The sequence below is a fragment of the Phoxinus phoxinus genome (assembly GCF_949152265.1).
Source record: "Phoxinus phoxinus genome assembly, chromosome: 21".
In the NCBI taxonomy this organism is placed as follows: domain Eukaryota; kingdom Metazoa; phylum Chordata; class Actinopteri; order Cypriniformes; family Leuciscidae; genus Phoxinus; species Phoxinus phoxinus.
The window spans coordinates 9,457,403-9,480,090 of record NC_136896.1 but is presented as its reverse complement, the minus strand read 5'-3'; the positions used below and the strand labels follow the sequence as shown (position 1 = coordinate 9,480,090).

Here is a 22,688-nt window from a genome sequence, read left to right as displayed (position 1 = left end):
TTGAGTAAAAGGACGCGAGTTTGTGTGTCATTCGCTGTCGGAGAGATTTGAGAGCGAGAACGTGCAGCTGGTATTGTGTAGGGCAGGCTATCCTCCGGAAGAGTTTCAGATAGTTCAGTTTTGCTATGTATCGGAAAATCTATATTTTCTATAACACTAGATTGCACCTAGTTTATTAGATGCCTTTTTAAAAGACTACAATTGGAAAATGTATATTATAAAATTCAACCCACTAAAGTGGCTAGTAGGAGTGGCTGCGTTACACACCACAGCTGAAATCCACGCACATTTGGCGGGTTGGCGGTTGTTAATGTCAAGCTCTCATGGTATATACATTCTTGTTTTACAAGAAAATTCTATTAGTCCACTGTAGACATTCTATTAAATATAAGTAACTTGTCAAATTCATGTGAACTACCAGTCATTATAGTATTAGACTGTCTGCTGATCCTCCAACAGACATTATACTGACTATAAGTATTATTTGCAACTGCATGTCAACTTATCAACACCTACCCCTAACCTAACAGTCTACTAGTACTCGAATATTAAAAGCAATTGTATCTAATAATAATAATCATGTTATGGAAATACCCATTTTCCCCCCACGCAATTGCATAGGTGCAATTATCAAAGCATTTTCACAATTTGTGCATTCTTCATGAATCCCATATGATGCTTTTCACAGCAAATAAATCAAGCATGCATCATGTTAATGCACTGAGGTGTCAAACTGCAGTGCGGGTCAAAAGTGTTTTGGAATTGTTTCTAATAGCAAATCATCACCTCAGCATGTGCATGTCAAAACTAAGTAAGACTGGCAAGCCGGCAAAGTTCAACGTGCTTTAAATAGCAGCACTTATGAATCCCTCTGATGCAGCAAAAATATATATACACGTTGAAATAATGCAAATGGATGCTTTAGCATGAGCGATTCGCGGACAGCTTCCCGCGCATGAAATCCCCCGTATGAAAGCAAACCAATGAGAACGCGAAAAAATGATGACGCTGCATAACAACCGAAAGTACGCGCCAAAGCTGCCAAAGCTGCTGTGGATTTGATTTAAAATTGTAAAACATTTTTTGATTTAATTTCTTTAAAAACATTCGATTAATTAAGCTTGACTATGCATTCACTTAAACCGTTTTCAAGCAGCTTTTATCTGTTGATTCAGGAGTCGCACGTGCTAGTAAATATGTTCGTCACTCCCAAACCTTGTGTGTGAGCGTAGCAAGTGTGTGACATCCTCTGCATCCGCTGTATTTTTTTTTCTTTTCTTTTTTTTATTCTGCAAACATTTTCCAAGCCAATCTCCCTGTGACTTTCCCCTCTCTCCACCCGGGTGGAAGGAGGAGGGGGGGTGTTATCCAGGCTGGCAGCCCAGAGCACCCTTTTTGAAGCTGCTCTGAAGAGCATGGTCTAGGTAATCTCTGCTCGGCTGAAAGCCGTTTACAGAGAGAAGCAGACAGAGGAAGAGGTTATACTGGGGAGAGAGGATGCAATGGAGAGTGACGGAGAGAGAGAGGGAGAGAATGAAAGAAAGAAAGAGAGGCAGGGGATATGAAAGAAGAGCGAGAACAGAGCCCAGGCAGAGGATGATAAGGCCTGGGGGATTTCGTTGCTGTTTTGGGGTCAGATTAGGAATGGGGTCTTGCTTTTGTCACTCGAGGAGAGAAGGAGAGAGAGAGAGACACACACATCTGAGAAGCAGATAGAACAGTGTTGCATTGTGGACTCCTGAAATGGAGGCAAAGTCACTTTTGCGTTTTTTTTTTTTAGTCGGATGTAAATTCATGTTCCAGTTCCCTTTGATCTTTACACAGATTTTATGGTTTAAGGCATACGGATCAGCATTTACCAATTGACAACAAATATTATGTTTTAGTGTGTTTATGTTAACACGCTTGTATGCATTTTTAATGTTAATTATAATATACAGCAAAAAAGCATCCTTTTTGTTTGTCACCACTAACTGTTTTTGGACTTATTATTTGCAACGTTCGTTCAAATCACTTGTCATCAAATAGTCTGTGAACATTATAGTGAGATGTATTTTTAAATTAACAATCTTAAAATCAGCTTACTCACAGGTCATTATTTTAAGTTCGTTTTGAGCAAAGTTGTGACGTTGTTAACTTTGTAATTAGTCATATTAACCAGTTTATTCCATTTTATGCTGATCTGTGGACTGCTTGCGGACGTAATAGGCAGGTTTGTCAGTGACCGTGACATGGCTTCTCACATGTGTCTATTTCTTCAGTGTTTCTCTGAGAACACAATGGGAGATATACATCTTCATCTGAAACTTTTTATTCTCTGGTGTCATTGCTAATACATTGTACATTGTCAATACTATAGCGAAAAATGAAGCACAGCTCACACAGAAGTTACTTTTAAACCGAGCAGCTTTATGTTGGTCAGTGTGGGAATCTTTCGCCTCTCACAAAAGCAATTTCAGATTGTGTGCATTCCTATTGAAACTACTGAATTTTGCCCACAAATATTCTCAGAACAATGGTCAAATGTGATCATATACCTTTTAGACACTGTTACTTTAGAAAGTAGGTGGCTAATTCAATATTCAATCTCATATTTTGTGATATTCATCCGTTTTATATTTATATAGGTGATTGCTAATCCGAATCCTTTTTTTTTTCTTTTCTCGGTGACACTGTCTCTGCAGGTAAAACAACCCTGAGAGAGTATAATGGAAAGAAAGAGAGAATGAGACATTGGGCAGCAACAGAGATACCAAAAGGAGAGAGTTGCTTCACAGTGCAGTGTATTGTTGATCATCAGTTCTCTATCAAAGGCAGTTCAGAGATAAAGTGATCTGATAGAAATGTCGAAACACATACTTACATATTCGAGACAAAGCCTGTAAAAAAACCCTCAAGGGAATATTTTCCCCCAAAAATGAAAATTCAGTCATTTACTCAACCTCATGTTGTTCCGAAACTAACTATGCTGTTATTTTCTTCCATGGAACATACAAAACGGACTATAAAAGCACCATGAAAGTGGTTCATATGACGTTCAACCTTCATCACAGATGATTTGAGGACTGCAGCCGAGGTGAAAAGTCTGATTAAGTTAATATTGACTTCAATTTTGGTCTGTTTGTCACACACTACGCTAGTGTACAGCTTCAGAAGACTTCACAAATCATGCGGATGACTTTTATGGTGCGCTTTTTTGCCATTTTCCTGTAGTAACCGTGAACATGTCGTTGAATGGAATGTCTATCTATGTGAAGATTCTTTGAAAAGTTATTTCTTGCGTTTCACAAAAAGTATAACAGCGTACATATTTCAAATCGCATGAGGGTGAGTAACAGTGCTGCAATTTAAATTTCTGGGTAAATGATTTCATTAATGCATTCCCGGAAATCATTAAAACTGCAAAAACATGTTGTATTGCAATGCAAATCACAATGAAGCTCATTATTTGCCCGGTTCTGTTGCTACTGTAAACAATTATGCTTAAACTGCAAGGTTAAATAAGGTATCTAGTTCACCCAGTGGTGTCACATGACTGAATAACAGAAAGAAAACTCTCCTGTTCGTTTGTCGAACTTTTAAAAGTACAGCATCTTCCCACGTGTCTTTTTATTCTCATCACATGTTCCCCTCCCTCTGCTGCCTCCCCATTTCTCTCCTACCGCTTCGGCTTCATCCTCGTTCTCCTCTGTGTTTCAGATTCTTTTTGTGTTTTTCTGTATGTGCCGGCTCTTCGTCACCCCTCCCTTTCTCTTAACTGTGCTTTCACAGCTGACTGTTCTCTCTTTCTCTCCCTCTCTCCCTCTCTTCCACCCGTGCAGGTTCATCGGACAGTGACTTGCCACGCTCCGACTGCCCCCTTCTCCCCACAGTGAGTATTGTCATGCTAATTTTACTGATCGGCACCGTGTAGAGAATTTCCGTGGTCGTGGTTTGCTTTTTCCGCGTTCTGCACTTATCTGTTTTGGAGGGGGACAGTCGAATGTGTGATGCATGAGAGGAAAGAAAGGCAAAAATGGAGATGGAATGAGAAGGAGAGAGCAGGATTCACGTGTGATCGTCAGAGTTTTGAGAGTTGAGCTCTGTGAGATTGACACATCTTTGGACTGGGGCTTTAAAAGTTGTGTCAATGTGGAAACATTGAACACGGATGAAAAGGTGCTTAAAGAGGCTAAACCTAATTTCATATAAAAGCCATTCATCTTTTCATGTTAGTTGACATGGACAGTCACACCTTTCCTTTTGGCCTTTGTGAGTGTTGCTTTGCATTTGAGTACATGCAGGTAGAAAGCTATAGTTTCTTTTTTTCCTGTCAGACAATTTATGTCAGTGCTGCATGAATTTAATATTCCTTTGACCTTAAAATGCTTCAGCTCATTTGAATTATATCCTTCAATTTATGTAGGAAAAGTCCAAGATTCTATTACAGAGCAAAGCTTGAGGCGTTCACATTTATACACATGCTGTGTTTTTTTTCTGTTTGAAATGTTCACATACTTTAATATTTTTATAATTTAGTATACCTTGAAATTACAAATCCTGCCCCATGACAAAATACCTTTATCTGCTAACTGGCAATTTAGGACAGCACTTTTTAGACAAGGCCTGCAGGTGATAAACACACGAGGTGGCGAATTAATGTCAATTCAGTGACACAGGCTGAAAGCAAGGGAAACGCTGTGACGGATCGGTGTAAATATGCATGAAGAATTGAGGTGAAATTCTTTATGCAGGGTGTTTCATATAGTTGTCTTTGCAACATTATAAAATCATGGACTCATTAATCTTTGTCAACAGTAACGTATAATGAATGCGAAGACAGCTTCACACAAAGGTTCAATTGGTTAACATTAGCTAATGCATTAGGTATCATGGACTAATAATGAACAACACTTTTCTGAGCACTGTGGAATCAGACAAAGTGCATCACGGGCTGTTTCAAATCGAATATGTGCTGTTTGCTGTGAGGTTGATTTTTTTATTATTATTGTCAAATGAACCAGATGCACAGCATTTATTAATCTAGGTTAACGTTAATTTATAAGTATGCTATTATTCTTTGTTAATTCATGTTCATAATAATATAAGATAACTGGAATTTGAAACATTCATTAGTATATGTAGAAATTAACACTTATCCAGTATAATAAATGCCATTGCATTAACACATTTTTACACATAGCTCTTTGTAAAGTGTTACCTCTTTGCTAAACAGAAATTGAGCTGTTCGAGAAGATATTACGCCTAACATCACAGAACCCAACAAAAGAAAGTTTGACTGGAAGTGCTGAGTAAGGATAAGACTATCTAACCTCAAGCAGACTGCTGTTATCCCTTAGAAAAAGGAAAGTGTCTTGTATCATAATAAACCTTTGAATAGCGCTATTGATTCAATGCATACAATAAAAAAAACAAAGATATATTTGTGAGGCTTATAATTTATCTTTTGCTTTTCTCTGCAGCCTGAGGGTGTGGCAATACTTGCCAATGTCAGCAAACCTAACATTACTTACTCCTCAACAAATTTGTTAGTCATTGCTCAGAGCCGGGCTCTTGCGCATGACTTGGATGGCCATTGAAACGTAGTTTATTGAAGGGGAAGGAACACACTCTGGTCCAAAGCTCAGGCCCGATGACACAGAGGGAGGAAGAGGACTGGAAAGGTGGAATTGTCTCCTCGAGAGTCACAGGGCTTTCAAGGAGAATTTGGACGAGAGATGTTCCTCTGGTTAATCTGTACAGACAAAACATTGTTTCCGGAGGCAGTCCTTCGCTAAAAGATCCCCAAGGCTCGGTGATAGCATCGCAGAGGTTTAATCGTGAAACAAACTAGTAACCTACTCTGGTCATGTATTTTGCCTAGAGCTTTTCTGAGAACTGTGGAATCAGACAGAATGCATCCAAGCTTTTCGTGTGTAAAAAGCACACTGAAGCCTAGCTGAATATCACGGGCTGTTTCAAATCGAATTTCTGCTGTTGGCTATGAGGTTGAATTTTTTATTATTGTCAAATGAACCAGATGTACAGTTGGTTGAGTTGCAGCATTTTGACGCCTTTGATCTCCTCTAAGAGTTTTTTTCTTTTCTTGACAAAGACTAAAACAAATTTTTATACTTGCCTTTGCACTACTCTTTATTTACACTATGCTTGAGAGAGGACAGGACATGTTGCAAGTGAATTCAAACTCAAGTCACTGACAAACAACATGTATGCATTTTTGTTTTAGTTTGGCTTTGATGTGATACAAGCTCTGTTACCTCGGTATCGATACCTCAGGCAACAAATAAACAGCCTCGGGCTACTGATGAAACGTATCGTTTGTATACAGCACAACTGTAATGCATGCAAACCTCAAGGCCGCAGCTTTGACAATAGATGCAGATTTTCTTGCTATAGCTTTCACACAATGTGATCATAACAAATGGTTGATTTTCTCTCAGAGCTACATGCGATATCCTATCCGTGTGTATTCTGCCATATGTGCGAGCAGTCTAAGCACATGCCTCACTGAAATCTTTAGAGAGCGAATCCATGCACCAGTAGCACCCCTCTAGCATCTCGAAAACCCTCATGTTGTGACATTTCTGCTGTGAGACAGTGTAAAGTTCTCTTTTTGAGGCTCTGTCACAGTTTTTGCCCTGTGTAATGTAGTTTTGATACAGAGACTAGATCAAATACTCTGTGATCTTTCACGCTTAAATTATTTAAGGTCCCAAGATTTTTAAATTTAATATCATGCACATCGATATCTAGCCTCTCTCTTTCTGGGGATTAGACTCGCTCCTCAATAAGATATGATGCGGGTCTCATTTTTACATTGTGTCATGTTGCCGTTTTTCTGCTCATTTGGAATGTGACTACTTGTTTCTTTTCCTTTATTTATTAGGCCTGATGGCTTACCTTTGAGACGGATCGATGCTGTCAGTCACTATAAATGAGAACCACTCCACCAATTATAGATGATTAAGTTAGCCTCCGCCAGTCAGAATGCTCAAATCCCAGGTGTTTGCGAACGGCTTGTCTGCTGGTGCAGAATTTGACTGAATACCTGAAAAGAATTACAAGGGTGACGTTACTCATCACGCCGACCGAAAAATGAACCGTGCAAGCGTGACAATTCTAGTTTGTCAGATGCACAGCAGAACATATGGAAGTTTCATAAAGTAACATGAAATAAATCTGCAAGACAACATGTCTGTTCCATTTCATTAGATTTATAAATTTGTATGACATTCTCAACATATGTGATGGGATACAAAATAGATTGGGCCTTTCGCAACACAACAGATGAAAAGACATTTAACCCGGACAGTTTTTGCTCTTTGCTCATTATGATTAAATGCACATTTCATTTATTTAATATATGAAACTTTTCAAAGAGGACCTATGTCTTTGTACAATGTGTTGTTTTTGGGGTCTACTAGAATAGGTTTTAATGCTTGAATATGAAAAAAAAAAAAATCAGCACTTTACCAGTCTATCAGTAACGCTCTGTTTAGTTCCTGTCTCTATGAAGCCCCTCTTTACGAAAAGTGCAATGTGATCTGATTGGTTGGTTGGACCAGTGTGTTGTGATTGGTCAACCACTTCGAGGGTGTTTGGGAAATGTCACGTCCCTTAGCATAACCGCAAGTTTCAACACACTACTAACTAACTCAACCAGGCCTCGCCCCTTTTTTTTTGCCTATCCCTTGGCTGGGAATTATTTAAATGAGAAATATTGTGACATGTTCGTTCCTGGAAGAAAACTTAAGGGTTCAATCTAGGCGTTTCAGGGAGTTCAGAAACCGTGCGCACTGACATAGAGAATAACATAACAACAAGAAATTTGAAAATGTAGCACATATTCAGCACATATTGCACACACTTTTAGTAATGAACTGACTAAAGCTGCAATAGTTGTTTTTTTTCTAGATTTCTGTGGCTACACATCAAATCAGTAACCACCATAACAATTTGCATAGACTTTGTCTTCACAATCATGCAAATATGTAACGCAAATATAGCAGTCAATTAGACGATAATATCCCCGTTTTGTCATTTACTCTCTTTACTTTCATATTATCAAGGAAATCCTCTTACGTGCCACTGTTGCAGTGAAGTTGACACTTGTCAGAGCGACAACTGAGTGCCTCTTTGTTCTACCACTTCAGCTGTGTGTGTGTGTGTGTGTGTGTGTGTGTGTGTGTGTGTGTGTGTGTCTCATTAAATGTGGATGGTGAACTTGCTGCAGATTGCCTGGAGATTGCAGCTCTCTCTGTGTAGCAGAGAAGCCCCCCGTCCATAGATGAGGTGCGATTGACATTTCTCACTGGCCCTCCATGGGGTGTCTGTAAAGATCTTGAACCCATTCAGACTGGCTCTGAAATCAAATCACTGCAACCGCCACTGCCACCGGTCTCAATGGTCACATCAATTATTTAGCACCAACTCGAGTGATCCAGAAGGTTGGGGGAATTTGATTTTGCCAATACCTCTGGCTAGCAGGACCTTTGACATTGGTCTGTGCAAAAGGGGCGGACAATGATAATGTACCAAAGGTTAGTCACCTTATGCTGATTTGTGTGGAAAATGGCCGTTATTGGTGCTTGTTTCTAAAGCTGATTCTAATTGTGCCGAAATATTCTCCTTTGTGCATACTCTAGCGCATCTCCTGTGGATGATGAATTTTCTGAAAGAATGTCCTCGATTCCTCCAGTTGGTAATGTTTTGGAGGTAGCTTGGGGTTATCTGAGCTAATTAAAGTTTGATTTGATCAAAGTACAACTTTTTTTCAGCTTGAATTTTAATTAGGCTATGGGTCACTGGTCCCTGGTCCATTGCAAGGACATCTGCAGACTTTCTAACGTAATCTGAGACTCTTTTAAATTCAATTTAGGGGATTTAATAGACAACGGTGGCTTTCGGACAGTGCGGGGATAACCATCTCGTCTGCTGGCTTCTCGTCGGGACAAAGGGGGGCGCGGTCTCCTGAGACAATCTCCATGGCCCGCTCCGGGCAATGTCGCCACGGCGGCTCTCGCTCCCTTCGGCCCATTACCGCAGACAATTGAACCTGCTATCAGCGCCACGACAGAGGAAATGTGTTAAACACCGGCAGCCGGAGTCGCCGGCTTATTTGTCCCTCTGCTATCTGTCACCGGCACGAGCTCCGGCAGCATATGCAGAGTGCCTTTTCATAACGATTAAAATCTGCGAGCTGACGCGCAGGACAGATATCTGCAAAAAAAGGATGAATGCGGCGGAAGGAGACCCCTTCTTAATGCCCCCCTTCCTCTGCTTCTCTGAGATGGGAGTGAATTCCATGGCAGCAGAATCAATTTGCAGCTTGGGGCCCGTTTGTGGGAGTATTGCTTTTTATGTGATATGATCTTTGCTTTACATTTCCGGAGGTCAGTACAGACACAGAAACAAGGTCAAGCGAGACTTGATCGACAGTTTCTCTGTCTGCGGCGGCGAAACAATTACCCACTTGGGGATGGCGGGGATATTAAACCGTTGGGCTTTAAACATCTGAAAGGAATCTCCTATTGGATTTAAAGCCGTTCCAGATCTGAGCCCCCGTGTCCGTTGATTAATAGCTTTCCTCGTTTCTGCTGCCCCAGGTATTTATGCATGTTCTGATACGGGAGAAGTGAGGGTCAATTTAGGGCCAGGACATCATGCCCGCTCTTTAGAACGCAGGGAACGGGATGATATATTTGTTGCTTGCCTTAATGGTAGCAACTGGAAGCCTTTCTCTTTATTATCATGGTAATGTAAAATAATTTGCGATGTCCTTCAGCACAGAACGTGTAGCTCTTATCCTCCGTGACTCTGAAACCCAGTGGCTCGTTTTGATTTCGAAGCCACATTCCGCAGTGGCCCGACCCGATGCAATTACGATGCCAGATCTTTGGTGTGGAAACCTTGATCAAACAGATGCCATGTGAATTGTCCATCCATTGATCTGTAGCCCAGTCAGGGCATTTCCACATGGGAAACAGTGCAGGGCGAACAGCCAGCGCTATTATGTTTAATATATGCATCAACAATTTGCAACTATTAGATTATACCTCCTGTTTTTTTACCCCTTTAGTAGAAGGTCAATGTATACCCCAGCCCATTTCAAATGGTCCCTAATTATACTAAAGGGAGGCTCCGGAGCCCTTCATTTGTCATTTAGCAGTTGTGAAGGAGGCCCACAACTTTGGCTTGGTCTACATGAATTGGATTGAAGGTTATCTGATTGAAATAAGACGTCAGAGTGATTGTCCTTTTTAAAAAAATCAACAATTGTGAAAAACATTTTTCAAATGTATTGTGAGATATAACTTTTTCTAGTTGCGTCAATGTTTTGTCACCTTTGGACCAGAAAGTTCAAAACAGACTCATAAAAGTAATAATTTATGACATTCCTTCCAGGTAATCCCTTATATAGACAAAGTCATCCAGCTATTTTTGACTAGAAACGTTTTGACTAATGAATCATGAAGACAATAAACACATGATTGCGACAATATATGGTTTTGTGTGCGTTTTCAAGCCATATATCGGGGTATTTTCATATAAAATATATGAACAATGCAGTGCTAATTGACATTTTTATTACAGTATAGAAACTATAAAATATACAGTATTTTCTGCCTTATTTTGTGATACATTTTTTATTTTTTACATTGTATAAAATCCATGACGACTTAAATCAGAAGTGGTTGTAGTACATAGACCAATCATAAAATTGTCCTTAGGAAGATTTAGGAAACCGTATAATATACAAATGATTGGATGTTGTTCAGCACTGTATTTGAATTTGATTGCATGGTGGTTTTAACAAACAGCCATGAAGCATTCAAGGCCGCAAATCACCAGAGACGTCTGGACACCGAAAACAAATTAACGCCCAAATGCACTTTTACTTAGTTAACACTTCTGTGAATTCCAATATTAGGCAAACAAATCACAGAGTCTGCTCTGGTTCTGCTCATACACCAAGTGGCAGTGAGGAAATATCATCTAATAATGCTGCATATTTTTAATTTCCTTGTTTACCAAAGACATTGCAGGGGACTTACAGTGGGAGTGTTGTTAACTCTTATTGCAAGCAGCTTCAAGGTTTCACGCAAGAACGCCTTGATACTGCTGTTAATAGCCTGCACAGCTGTGGGGAATGACTAGTGAACCTCTCCAATTTTCCTCTTACCATTATTACATTATTTTAATGTATTTTATTCCATTTAATTATCCAAGTTCATTCAGTTAAGGAAAAAAAAGAATGAAAAGAAAGCACATTTCAAGGTCCTTTAACCTCAAGGAGGCAGAGACCTCCCCAAATAAGCCCTCTCCTTGCGTACATGGCATCCCATTAGCTGCAGACAGAAGTGCCCTGCATGGACTGATGGAGAAATGAGGGTGAGGGATGGCAGACTAGGAGATTTGAATATCTCACCATTAAAATGCACAAAGCTGGAGCATGTCTGCAGGGGAGGCTTTGAAATCCCCCCACCTCCAAGTCTTTTAACTCAATGTGTGCGCTCCGTCAGAGGACCCTGAGGGATCCTGTCTCCGAAAGGGGATGTTGCATGTTTCTATAGACATCACACACACACATTTTCAAACTCATAAGCACAACAGACCAAATATTAAATGTGAAATTGCTTTTTATTTTCCCTTTTTTCTACCTTCCAAGCTGTAACCTTGAAACAGAGGTCGCTTTAAATATGTAACTACTTATGGGTTTGTAGGCACTCTGCTTCAGTATTTGCGTGAGGCAAAGGTGTGCTACGCCAAATTCAAGATCAAGGCTAGTGCATAATATGGCTCATGAAAAGGGAATTCTTCCTTTTCATCTCTGAGACCAATATAAAAATCATCGGGACATTCCTTAACTCCTTTTTAAAAGCCGTTTTCTAGACAATGGTGGTAAAAATAATAAAATGAGAGTAAAGCAAGTGCTTTCAAAATAAATTTAAAGTACCACTGATGTTCCTTCATTTTTATTCTTTGGTTTTAAAGCTTTTTATATTTCAGGTGTGTGTGTGTGTGTGTGTGTGTGTGTGTGTGTGTGTGTGTGTGTGTGTGTGTGTGTGTGTGTGTGTGTGTGTGTGTGTGTGTGTGTGTGTGTGTGTGTGTGTGTGTGTGTGTGTGTGTATTCCAAAGTTTGGAGTCAGTAGGATTTTTTTTATGCTCACAGAGGCTGCATCAAATAATAGAGTGGAAAATATTATTATAAATTAAAATAGGTCTTTTATGGTCCAAAATGTTAAATTTTTTAAAATATTTTAAAATTCATTTTTTTTCCTGTCATTACTCCAGTCTTCAGTGTCACATGATCCATCAGAAATCAGTCTAATATGCTGATTTGCTGCTCAAGAAACATTTCTTATTATTATCAATGTTGAAAACGGCGTAATATTTTGGAAACAGTGACTGCTTGGAAACTTCTTTACAGGATTATTTGATGAATAGACATTTCAAAAGAACATCATTTTTGTAACAGTGGTTTACTTAAGTCTTTACTGTCACTTTTAGTTAATTAAATACCTCCATGCTGAATAAAAGTATTAATTTAATAAAAAAAAAAAAAAAAACTATATATGTATTTGTGGAATGTGTTTAATGGCATTGAGGACAAATTTCATTGAAGAAAATAATGTACTACTTATAATACTGTTGGATGAATAATGTGATTTGAACTTTATATGTAATGCAAACCACAAACAGGTCTGCATAGAAAGGTCTTTTTAGTTCTAAAAGGAGTACGAAGTAGAATTCACTTTAAAAACCAAAGCTCTGCCGTTATATTCATGCATTTATTTAAACCGAGGGGAGAAATGTCATGATAATGAAAAGATTTCTCAGGAAGGAATCACATCTTTCAACCCTCACAGACAGATGAGGTGCAATATCAGATATAGTAAAACCAGTGGCTAAATGTAATAGTATGACCTCTGGCTGGCAGCGAGACACTCCAGATGGGCCAATTTGAAAGGATCACAATGTCCAACCATATGACTTTATTATAAAATAGCCTCCATAAAATGAGAGTGACTCTATCTCTTATTTCACTGAATGACTCTATACAGCAAGGACACACGGCGACGCCTGCACAGATCACTAGCTAGAGCATGTGGCCAAAATTCACTCATGATTTCTGTTGCAAATATTCACTCAACTGGTTTAGTTGCTATTAAAGTTGTTTTGTAGTGTGCACCTTTCTCTGGCACTCAGTCAATCTTAATGGATCACAGCGGTGATATTTGCCCTTATTTAAGGCTGTTTTCACTCTTGGTTTGATTGCATGATCCAAACTTATGTTTGTTTATTTGTCCCTTTTTTATTTTTGGTCTGAACTGCCATAAAAATGCATCATCAATGCGACAACCACCTTCAGAACTATAGAGGATGACGTCAAAACCCCGAAGACTAATTCACCCCTGGTTCCCTCGAGATTTTCCTAAGGGGTTTTATAATGTGGTTTTTCAATTCATGAGTAAAACAAAGCCTATGGTAAACATAACTTGATGATATTTGACGTTTTGTTCTACAGCATAAATTACACTCATTCCGAAAACGTGAATTTTGAAGCAGTTATGGTGTTTTTTTAAAACATATATGTTTCTAATAATTTACTACATAAGAACGTTTGGGACATTAATGTGTTCAGTTTACATTGTAGAACAAAAGGTTAATGTATCGTCAAGTTAAGTTTACCTCAGGCCTTATTTTATTCATAAATTGAGAAAAAAAAAAAAAAAAACATTTTAAAACCCCTAAAATATTGAGGGCACCAGTGGAGAATTAGTCTTCTGGGTTTTGACGTCATCCCTGCACCACACTATTGGCAGCTGTTCGCCTCTGTAACTGGGTAACTGTATACTGTATTAAAAGCCCCATGATAACACTGGATTATCAACATTTTTTAAGATATCTGTCAATTGCATCAACTTTTTTTTGTTCCCCTAAACTTTAAATACAAATAAAATTGCGTCTTGCCCTGCAGAATTAAAGAGTGCAGAAACTGCAGCCTTTGATGTGAAACAGTCCTCTCCGTCTCTTAACTGAAGAGGATTTTGGCAACAATTCCCTTTGATAGAATATACCTGGGCGTTTCTTAGTCAGAGTGTGTGGGCTTTTGATGTTGTGATCTTTTCTGTAAAGTTTTTGTTGTTGCTTCAGGGACGGAAGTCTGTTCTGCTCTAGAACTTTGTGGTGGGACGAATATTAGTCAGCTGAGCGGTGGAGAGATTGATGTGTTTTATGTCTTCGTGGAAGGGTGGATGGACCTCATTGCATTCAAGTGGGTTTACAATATATCTCGTATGTTGCATGCTGTGCGTTATGACAAGTTGTAAGGCACAGTTACTTGTGCTCTTGCTGTACTTTGAAGAGTTTAAAGCGATGTGGCATCAGTCTAAAGTCAAACTAATAAAAACAAATTGGTTGGTAAGAACTAAACAATTGGCAAGAACTAAACTTTGCTCAAAGTTGGCCGGGAGTCACCAATCTGCAATTCTGCACTATTCTGTTCAAAGTATTTTGATCCTGTTGCTCTTTCTAAACAAAGACTGTTAGTCTTACAAGCCTAGATTTTGCCTTTCAGCATTAAATTTGAGTTGTCGAACTCCAAACGATTAGCTAAGCAGACAAAGCAGTGAATGATGAATACTGAGAGATGTTCTCTTTGAATAAAATATTGTTTATATAGTAACATATGTATGGCGTATTTTTGTATATTTGCATAAAAATGAAATAAATATCCAGCAAGAGGAGTACTGCCACTGATTGTTTTCCACTTCGAGCATTGTATCTAGCCGAAATGCAACCAAAATTTCCTGGTAAGAACTAAACAAGCTACTTTTTTTTATGAAATTACAAATTGAGATATGTCAAATTTCAATGCTATCCTTATTCTCTGCCCAAAAACGATTCGGAACAGTATGAGTAATGAGTTGTACTTCATATTCCATTATATCAAGTAGTCAGGGAAATTTGCGTGTGCCACGTGAATAAAAGCCCCGACTCATTCAGTTCGGTTTCTTCACAATAGCATAAAGGCCATATACGTGTGATGTGGGAAATGTGCTTGATTGTGTAGAGAAACACAGAGTGGTGTAAAAAGCTGAAGTAGTTCAGATGCTGTATTTTAATGTCTCTTTGTGATTGTGCGTTGATAAGAGCTGACAGATCTTTTTCCTCAGCGCAGGCAGGCTGATGACAGTAGACTATTCACAGCGAGGCACTGATCACTCTACGGCAGCTCTCTTTCTCTCTCTATTCGCTGCATGAAAGAGGGTTTCGACGGCGGCATACCTTTTGTGTCATTTCATGGGCTGTGTTTTTTCATCAAGCGGAGCTGCGAGTAACTTGTAAAGCAGCTCAGCCGTGTGTCTGTCACGCCTTGCACTTCATTTCCTACTCTTTTTTTTTCTTAGTACGGAGGGAAGGTCTTTTTCACTTTAAAATAGGGGAAACTTTTAAATGAGGCACTTATACAACAAAGGGTTCTCTACAACTCTTACAGCAGTGGCCAACCCCTCCTCATCTTTACCAGCTTGTTTCATCTCAGTATGAGTACATCCTTTCATTTTGGTGGGATATTTGTCAGAGACTCTGCAGACTGCATAAGTAACGGCAGTTAATGTTTGAGGGACACCCGCGCCGATGGTCTATAATAAGAGGCCTCGCTGAGCCAAGGGTTTCCAAGGATATGAGCTCTTTAAACAAGCTTTCACTGTACTGTGAGATTACTTAGTTAAATATTATCAGCAGGCCCATCCATCTTTGCACATTGTATCACTTGAACTACAATATCTGACCTTCAGCACCAACTTGTAATTGAACTCGCTGCCGAGTCGCTCGGTGGAGTTTGACTTATGCTGGCTTTGCTGGAACACATCTCAGCATGACTATATTATCATGTCCTCTCTTCATCTCTCGATTCTTCTCTTCACCTTTCCCTTCTCTCCTCTCCTCCTACAGAAAAGAAAAATCACAGATGAGATCTTAATTGTTTCTCTTAGGCAGTAATGAGATTAAATGGAAAGCAACTGGAGACTTTTTCTCACACACATCTCCACTAATTTCAGAAGAAAATGACCAGAACATTTTTTTATAGAATTCTTTCAGGAATAAATTATCCACATTGATTTATGACAATTTTCTCATTTAAATCTGTTTTTATTCCTGCTTAGGCATTTTAGGAAAAACATCTGAGGAAAAGTTTATACTTCTGTGAAACATAGCTGAGACCTCCATGAAGTTTCCTGAGAAATGGAAAAAAACCCGGTAATCTCACATGTGTCTCTTCTAGAGTTTCAGAAGAAAACTACGCTCAGATTTGCCAAGATACAAGTTTGCCATCAAAAAGTCAGATCTCATTTTGACCTCTAACATTTCTTATAAAATACTTCCAAGGCCAAATTATTCACTTTAATTGTTACAGTTTTTTTTTTTTTTTTTGCATGTCAACATTTATCATTTGTGTCTTGTATTCTCATTAGATATTTTAGGAGACATTTCATGAACTCTCCCCTTTTGTCTTCTGAGAGTTTGTTTGGTAAGATGTTTCATTAGTTTAACAATCGGTATGTTGTTAAACAACAGTACAATCCATTGAACGCTCACTGTGTGACATTTCTTCTAAGGAGAACAAACATCTGATAAATGAGAAATCTCCATAATTATGAAAGAGTAACCTCTGAGCTATAAACATTTCCTCTCCCATTCACCTCTCATTCTTTCTTGTCCCTCTCCTTCTTTCTCTTTCCTTCTCCATATGGCTCTTTTTGCCAACAGCATGTATTCTATTTTAAGAGTGTGCTGAGATACGGTGCCGTACCATTTAAAGAGTGGGCTTTATCATGTTTGTGAAGTTTGCTGGAGTCTAAACAGGAGCTGGTTATACACCAGAGACTCGCGAGCACTCATTTCCCCTTTTGAGCTGACTCCAGTAAATCATTTGACACCGTGTCTTAAAAAGAGATGCGTGCATCAAATCTGAATCCGCCACAACAAAAGCTCCTGTTGCTTTTCAGTGAGATCCAGCGGCTCTGGTGTTGGTGTGAAGGCAGGCTACGGGAATTCCTCAGGGCATGGTGTGAATGGAGGCTGGGAAAAAGATTCAGCCCTTCCCTGTAGGATAATTGCTCCTCTCCCAGATGAGCTGTGCTGAATTGCCCCGTACACCGTGTTGGAGGCAGCTGTAATTCTGTCTGAAATTTCACATTTTGCTCAGAGTCCTGCTGTGGGTGCAGATCTCCTGCTGGGTGCTCGACTGAACCTTCTGCGAGACTAAAACTCGGTCCCTCGCTCGCTTCTGATGGCTTATGGCCGGGGGCGATTCTAGGATTTCTAGCCTTAGGGGGCTCAGCCCCTTACCTGAATGTGAGATGTTGTGGCTCAGAGGAATGTTTCTTGCGATGGTTCACAAGTTCAAATCTTGTCTGACTAATTTAATGGACCAATTAAAATAGCATCTGGTTTTCAGTAGATGTAAATGTGTAGCAGAGATGTATTTGGTACAGGGGCAGTGCCCTTGCTGCTCTAGAGAACATTACCAATTTCACCTATGCCATTGACTAGACGGAGGGATGATACTTAATGTAACAGACTTTAACTTTTTAAAGGATGGTAAAGGGGGGTATTCAGAATAAAATAACACCAGAGAGCTACTGCAGTCAATATTTTCAGTAAATGTGAGAGATGTCATTATACTCTTTAATACATAAAGAGATGGACATTGACAGCAACTATACTCAGGTAGACTGTGGTGTTTATTCTCAATTGCTCCATGCTCAATTGGTACTAAGGGGCCCAAAGTGTGCCAAGAAAATACCTACACACCACCACCATCCTGATCCGTTGATACAAGGCAGGATGGATCCATGATTTCATGTTTACTCCAAATTCTAACCCTACCATCTGAATGTCGCAGCAGAAATCGAGATTCATCAGACAATCTTCAATTGTCCAATTTTGATGAGCCTGTGCAAATTGTAGCCACAGTTTCCTGTTCTTAGGTGACAGGAGTGCCACCCAGTGTCTTCTGCTGCTGTAGCCCATCTTCAAGTTTCAACGTGTTGTGCGTTGAGAGATGCTCTTCTCCATACCTCGGTTGTAACAAGTGGTTATTTTTAGTTACTGTTGCCATTCTATCAGCTCAAACCAGTCTGGCCATTCTCTGACCTCTGGCACCAAGAAGGCAGAACTGCCGCTCACTGGATATTTTCTCTTTTTCAGACCATTCTCTGCAAACTCCAGAGATGGTTGTGCAAGAAAATCCCAGTAGATCAGCCCAATCCTTCACTTTCAAAGTCACTTAAATTACTTTTCTTCCCCATTCTAATGCTCAGTTTGAACTTCAGAAGAATGCCTTGACCATGTCTACATGCCTAAGTGTATTGTGTTTTTTGCCATGTGATTGGCTGATTAGAGATTTGCTTTAACGAGAGAGAGAGAGAGAGAGAGAGAGAGAGAGAGAGAGAGAGAGAGAGAGAGAGAGAGAGAGAGAGAGAGAGAGAGAGAGAGAGAGAGAGAGAGAGAGAGAGAGAGAGACAGACTATTTTGTAAATTATTTTTCCCACAAACAGACATATACAGCGTACTGGTATCGACAAACTCAAAACACTTTGAAAAACTTAAAACATTTATTGATGTTGACTGTAGACCAGTGGTTTTCTTTATATTCATTAATTTGAAAATAAGCAATATATTTTACAATATACTTTTTGTAAAGTTGAAGTCTCTTCATTTAGGAGCTTTTCTTAGCGTGTATTGATTAATTTTAGTATTTAATCAGCATATCATGCAGTTTGCACTTCATAGCCCTTTGTTGAAACAGAAACAAGCTAATGATTAAATCCTTCCAAAACAATACAGAAGTTGACTAGCTCAATTTAGATCTATCTTTTTACAAATCATGTTATTCGCCTCTTTTCGTGCACTCTTTATATTGCATCGACTCTACGTTCATACCTGCACATGCATGATTATGGCTTTAGGGCTGTACTGCATGTGTAATATCCGTCTCCATTCAAACAATATAAGAGCTCAACTATTATTCATTGAAGTTATGACCTACTGAAACTCCCATGAAATTGGGCCGAGCATGTTATGCTGTTAAAGGAAATTCAAAATACTTTGTTGTTTCTCTCTTCTGTTTCCCAACTGACATTTAAAATGGACTTTTTGATTGAGTGTGGTGTTTTAACTTGAAGGTTTAAGTGTTTGCTAACATATCCTGCAGCGTCAACACTAGCATCCCTGGCTTAGTCTCATTAGCATAGTGAAGCGTTGCCTAGAGAGGGTGGTGCTTCTGCCAGCGCTGTGCAGTGAATTGTATTTGCCCTTTTGGTAGATGCAAAGGGGGGAAACCCAATCTCAATTCCACACATGAGTCATGAATTCAGCCGTGATGTGTGAATATGGCTCACGTTCAGGGCATGGCTGGAACTGAATCTAATTGGATGCAATTGACTTTGAATGCCGATAAAACACTTGATTAACAGTGCTACAACAGGCCTCGTCATTAGCACCAACTGGTAATGTCTGGCCTTCTGTGTCCGGCCAGCTAACAGAGCTGTAAGCAAAAAGGACATGACATTGGGAGACAAAACAGGCTGTTTTTGGGCCAAAATGAAAGTTGGACAAGATTCATTTGCCCTTATTATCTCCCTTTAAAACTGGCTTGTATTTGAAACACTTTCTGGTCCCTTCAAAGGGAGGGCTCGTCCCATTTTGGTCGTGCGTTGAGTGGAGGTGAGGGTGAAACTGCCTGGAAAGTAAGACTTAATGAGGTAGCCAGGGAATGTTGGGAAGCATTCTTTCTTGTTGTGCCCTTTCAGTGAAGCTTACAAAATTCAAAAAATATTTTGCTATTGTAACAGAAACTTGTCTTTTTCATCTTTTATGAACTTCGCATTTAGCTGGGTCGAAGTGCCCGTGGCTCTCATTACCTCGCTAGTGCAGAACTGTTGCTCATATAGTACTCCTCAAGATACATAGCTTTTTATCATAAGAGAAAACTGTGAAAGTGAAATTAGAACTCTTTGAATGGGGCAGTACTAGTATTGACGGGTAGAGTCCAGGCACAGTTTTCGTTCCTTTTTTTGAATATCTCTTGTGAAACAAATGGTAAAATAATCCAGCTAGATGCAATTGACAACAAACGAACAAAGTTCCTAAATTATGTTACTGTAATTCTGGTTGTGCCAACCAATGATTGGCACATGTTCTGTTGACTATCAAATGTATAAAAATTGACTATAAATGTTAGGACTATTTTTTTTTTTTTTAAGATTTCATAATAAATACATTATCTATTTATGTATTTACTTATGTAATCATTTATTTATGAATTTTATTAATAATAATAATAATTACTATTATTGGATTATTTTAACCATTTGTGATCTTTAATATTGGTTTTAGTCACTTTATTTATGTTTGCTGCCACATGCCCATACTCAGGACTGATGAGGACCAAATAAATTATTTTAAAATTTTAATTAAATTAAATTAAAAATTAAATTAATTTAATTAAAATATGTCTTTTGATGAATTATAATTTATTTGATGACTAAAAATCGCAAATATTGTAAAATGACTTACATTTTTGGAGTCTTTTTCTTTTCTTTCTTTTTTTTGCACTGAAAGAATGACATTGACTTAATTTAAATACATACAGCATAGTGCAATAGCAGCGTCTGGTTAAAGTGAATGTGTGAATCCGCCCCTGACTCTTTTCTGTAGACTTTCTCAGGCGCACACCCCTCTGAAGACGACTCATTGAAATGAGTGGGAGTGTTCGTCCTGTGTGGAGGACATTGCAGCTCTTCTGATAACCACCTTCCCTTGTGCTCTCCTATTTTCCGCCACATCTTCCCATGATTCTCAGCAGCCAGCCTACACACACTCCCACATCCTCACACACAGAGACACCTACACTACTAGACACCTACAACCGCTCTCCCTCTTTTACTGTGGCTCTACATTGATGTTCAGACGCTCCTCAGAACTCTCCTTCCTGCTCTTCTCCCCGTGTCTCCGACTCCAGGAGGAATGAGGTTGGAGATGAGGAGAGCGTGAAGGTGTGATGGGATTCAAATCTCCCCACTTCACAGACCCAGACACAACTGATATATGATGGCTGGTACTCCTTTGATTCCACAAAGGATAAAGAAGTAAATAACAGAAAACAACAGCAAAAAACAAGAGAAAAGAAAGTATGATAGTACTTTTGCATTCCGCTCTAACCTTTGAGCTTGTGTTTTGTATTATTTTTTTTAGCTTCGTACATCAATTTAGAGACCCGTCTTGTGTCTGACATATTGACAACTAATGATTCAAGAATGAATAGATGATTGCAGTAACAATGATCAAAACAATGTTTCTCATTGCATGTTATATATTTCAGATTTTTTTGTTTTGTGTAATAATATATTTTAGTCTTATACATTAATATATTACATTTATTAGTTTTAATTTACTTTAATAAATGTACAGTATGATATTCCTTTTGAGATTTTAAAATACATTTATTAGTGGTATTAAGTAATCATATTTTATGTACATCAAAAAACATAATGTAGAAGTAATTTTTACCCTACCCGTTATTACACGTGTGGAATTCTTTCTGTCCATATTGAAAAATATCTTGTTAAATGTGAAACATGTATGCGCATTACGTATGCTTTATATGTTTTGGTTGTGGCAAATAAAGTTTTAAGCACGGAGTTGACCGTTATAGTTGACAAAGAATAACTTACAGTGTTTTGTGTAAACGAAAATATGAATGTATGAACCATCGTTTGTCGCACTGTCGTTCTTATAGGCTATTCACCGTTCATCATATTCGATAAAGTGAAAATATCTATATTGTCATTTGCAGTGTCGGGTTTTAAAGTCAAAATCAAAATTGACCCTATTTACTTTGTTAGCGTATATTACTAGTCTTGTGGTGAACAATTCATCTGGGCAAGTTAATACACAGAAAAACATTGTTTGCCGTGGTAATCTTTAATCAAAGTCTGAAAAGTGACTCCCTGTCTGGAATGGCGTTCCTTTTCTGATGACGTAGGTTTGACGGCTTGGGTTGAAAACGCTTAACCACTCCCTTCACACCGTTAGTCTGCTATGAGCGAGAGATGGAGAGGAGGAGCGCTAAAGTAAAACCCTGTCCTCTGTTCAATATTCCGTTTCACTTGGAAATACGTCACAACACTGGAGAAAAGCCGCTTGCAACTTCCGGTTCACACAGACTTTACATAAAATAAAACGTGTTGTAATGTCATACTGATGACAAAACAGAAGATGTCGTACACTGAAGCTTTTATTCAGGATTGCAGCGAATGGCTTTGATCAAAACAGTAACTAAAGCAGCGTTCTCTATGTGCTTTCTTCTGTATCCGATAGTTCACCGCATTAACCCACTAAATGCTGAAGCAAAGGAAAGAACAGCAAATTACAACTATTCACAGTCTGACTGCGGCGCTACAGTGTAAATACTCAGTACATATCAATCTATCTGTAACAGACAAAGCAATAGTGACACATGGTAAAAACGTTGTTTCTCACACTTGAGTGTTGCGACGTTACTGTCGGATCCAATATAGTCGGCACTGCATTATCTTTTCATTTCAGTCTTTCTGAAAAGCCTGCGCCAAACTGTGTCTTGTTTAAAAAGGAATCCGCTGTAAAATTAAGCGAAC

At 38.9% G+C, this 22,688-nt stretch overlaps 1 protein-coding gene across 7 annotated transcripts in view; it reads left to right on the top strand.

Annotated features, from left to right (window-relative positions):
• rbfox3a (RNA binding fox-1 homolog 3a) overlaps positions 1-22,688 on the top strand; it is a gene marked incomplete at its 3' end in the record, with an annotated part of 409,029 nt that overhangs the window by 124,334 nt on the left and 262,007 nt on the right. Inside the window, exon 5 of one of the 7 annotated variants that reach the window (XM_079595136.1) lies at positions 3,822-3,871. The exons of the other annotated variants lie outside the window; for them this stretch is intronic. The remainder of the gene's footprint in view (positions 1-3,821; positions 3,872-22,688) is intronic. 7 annotated transcript variants of the gene reach the window in all.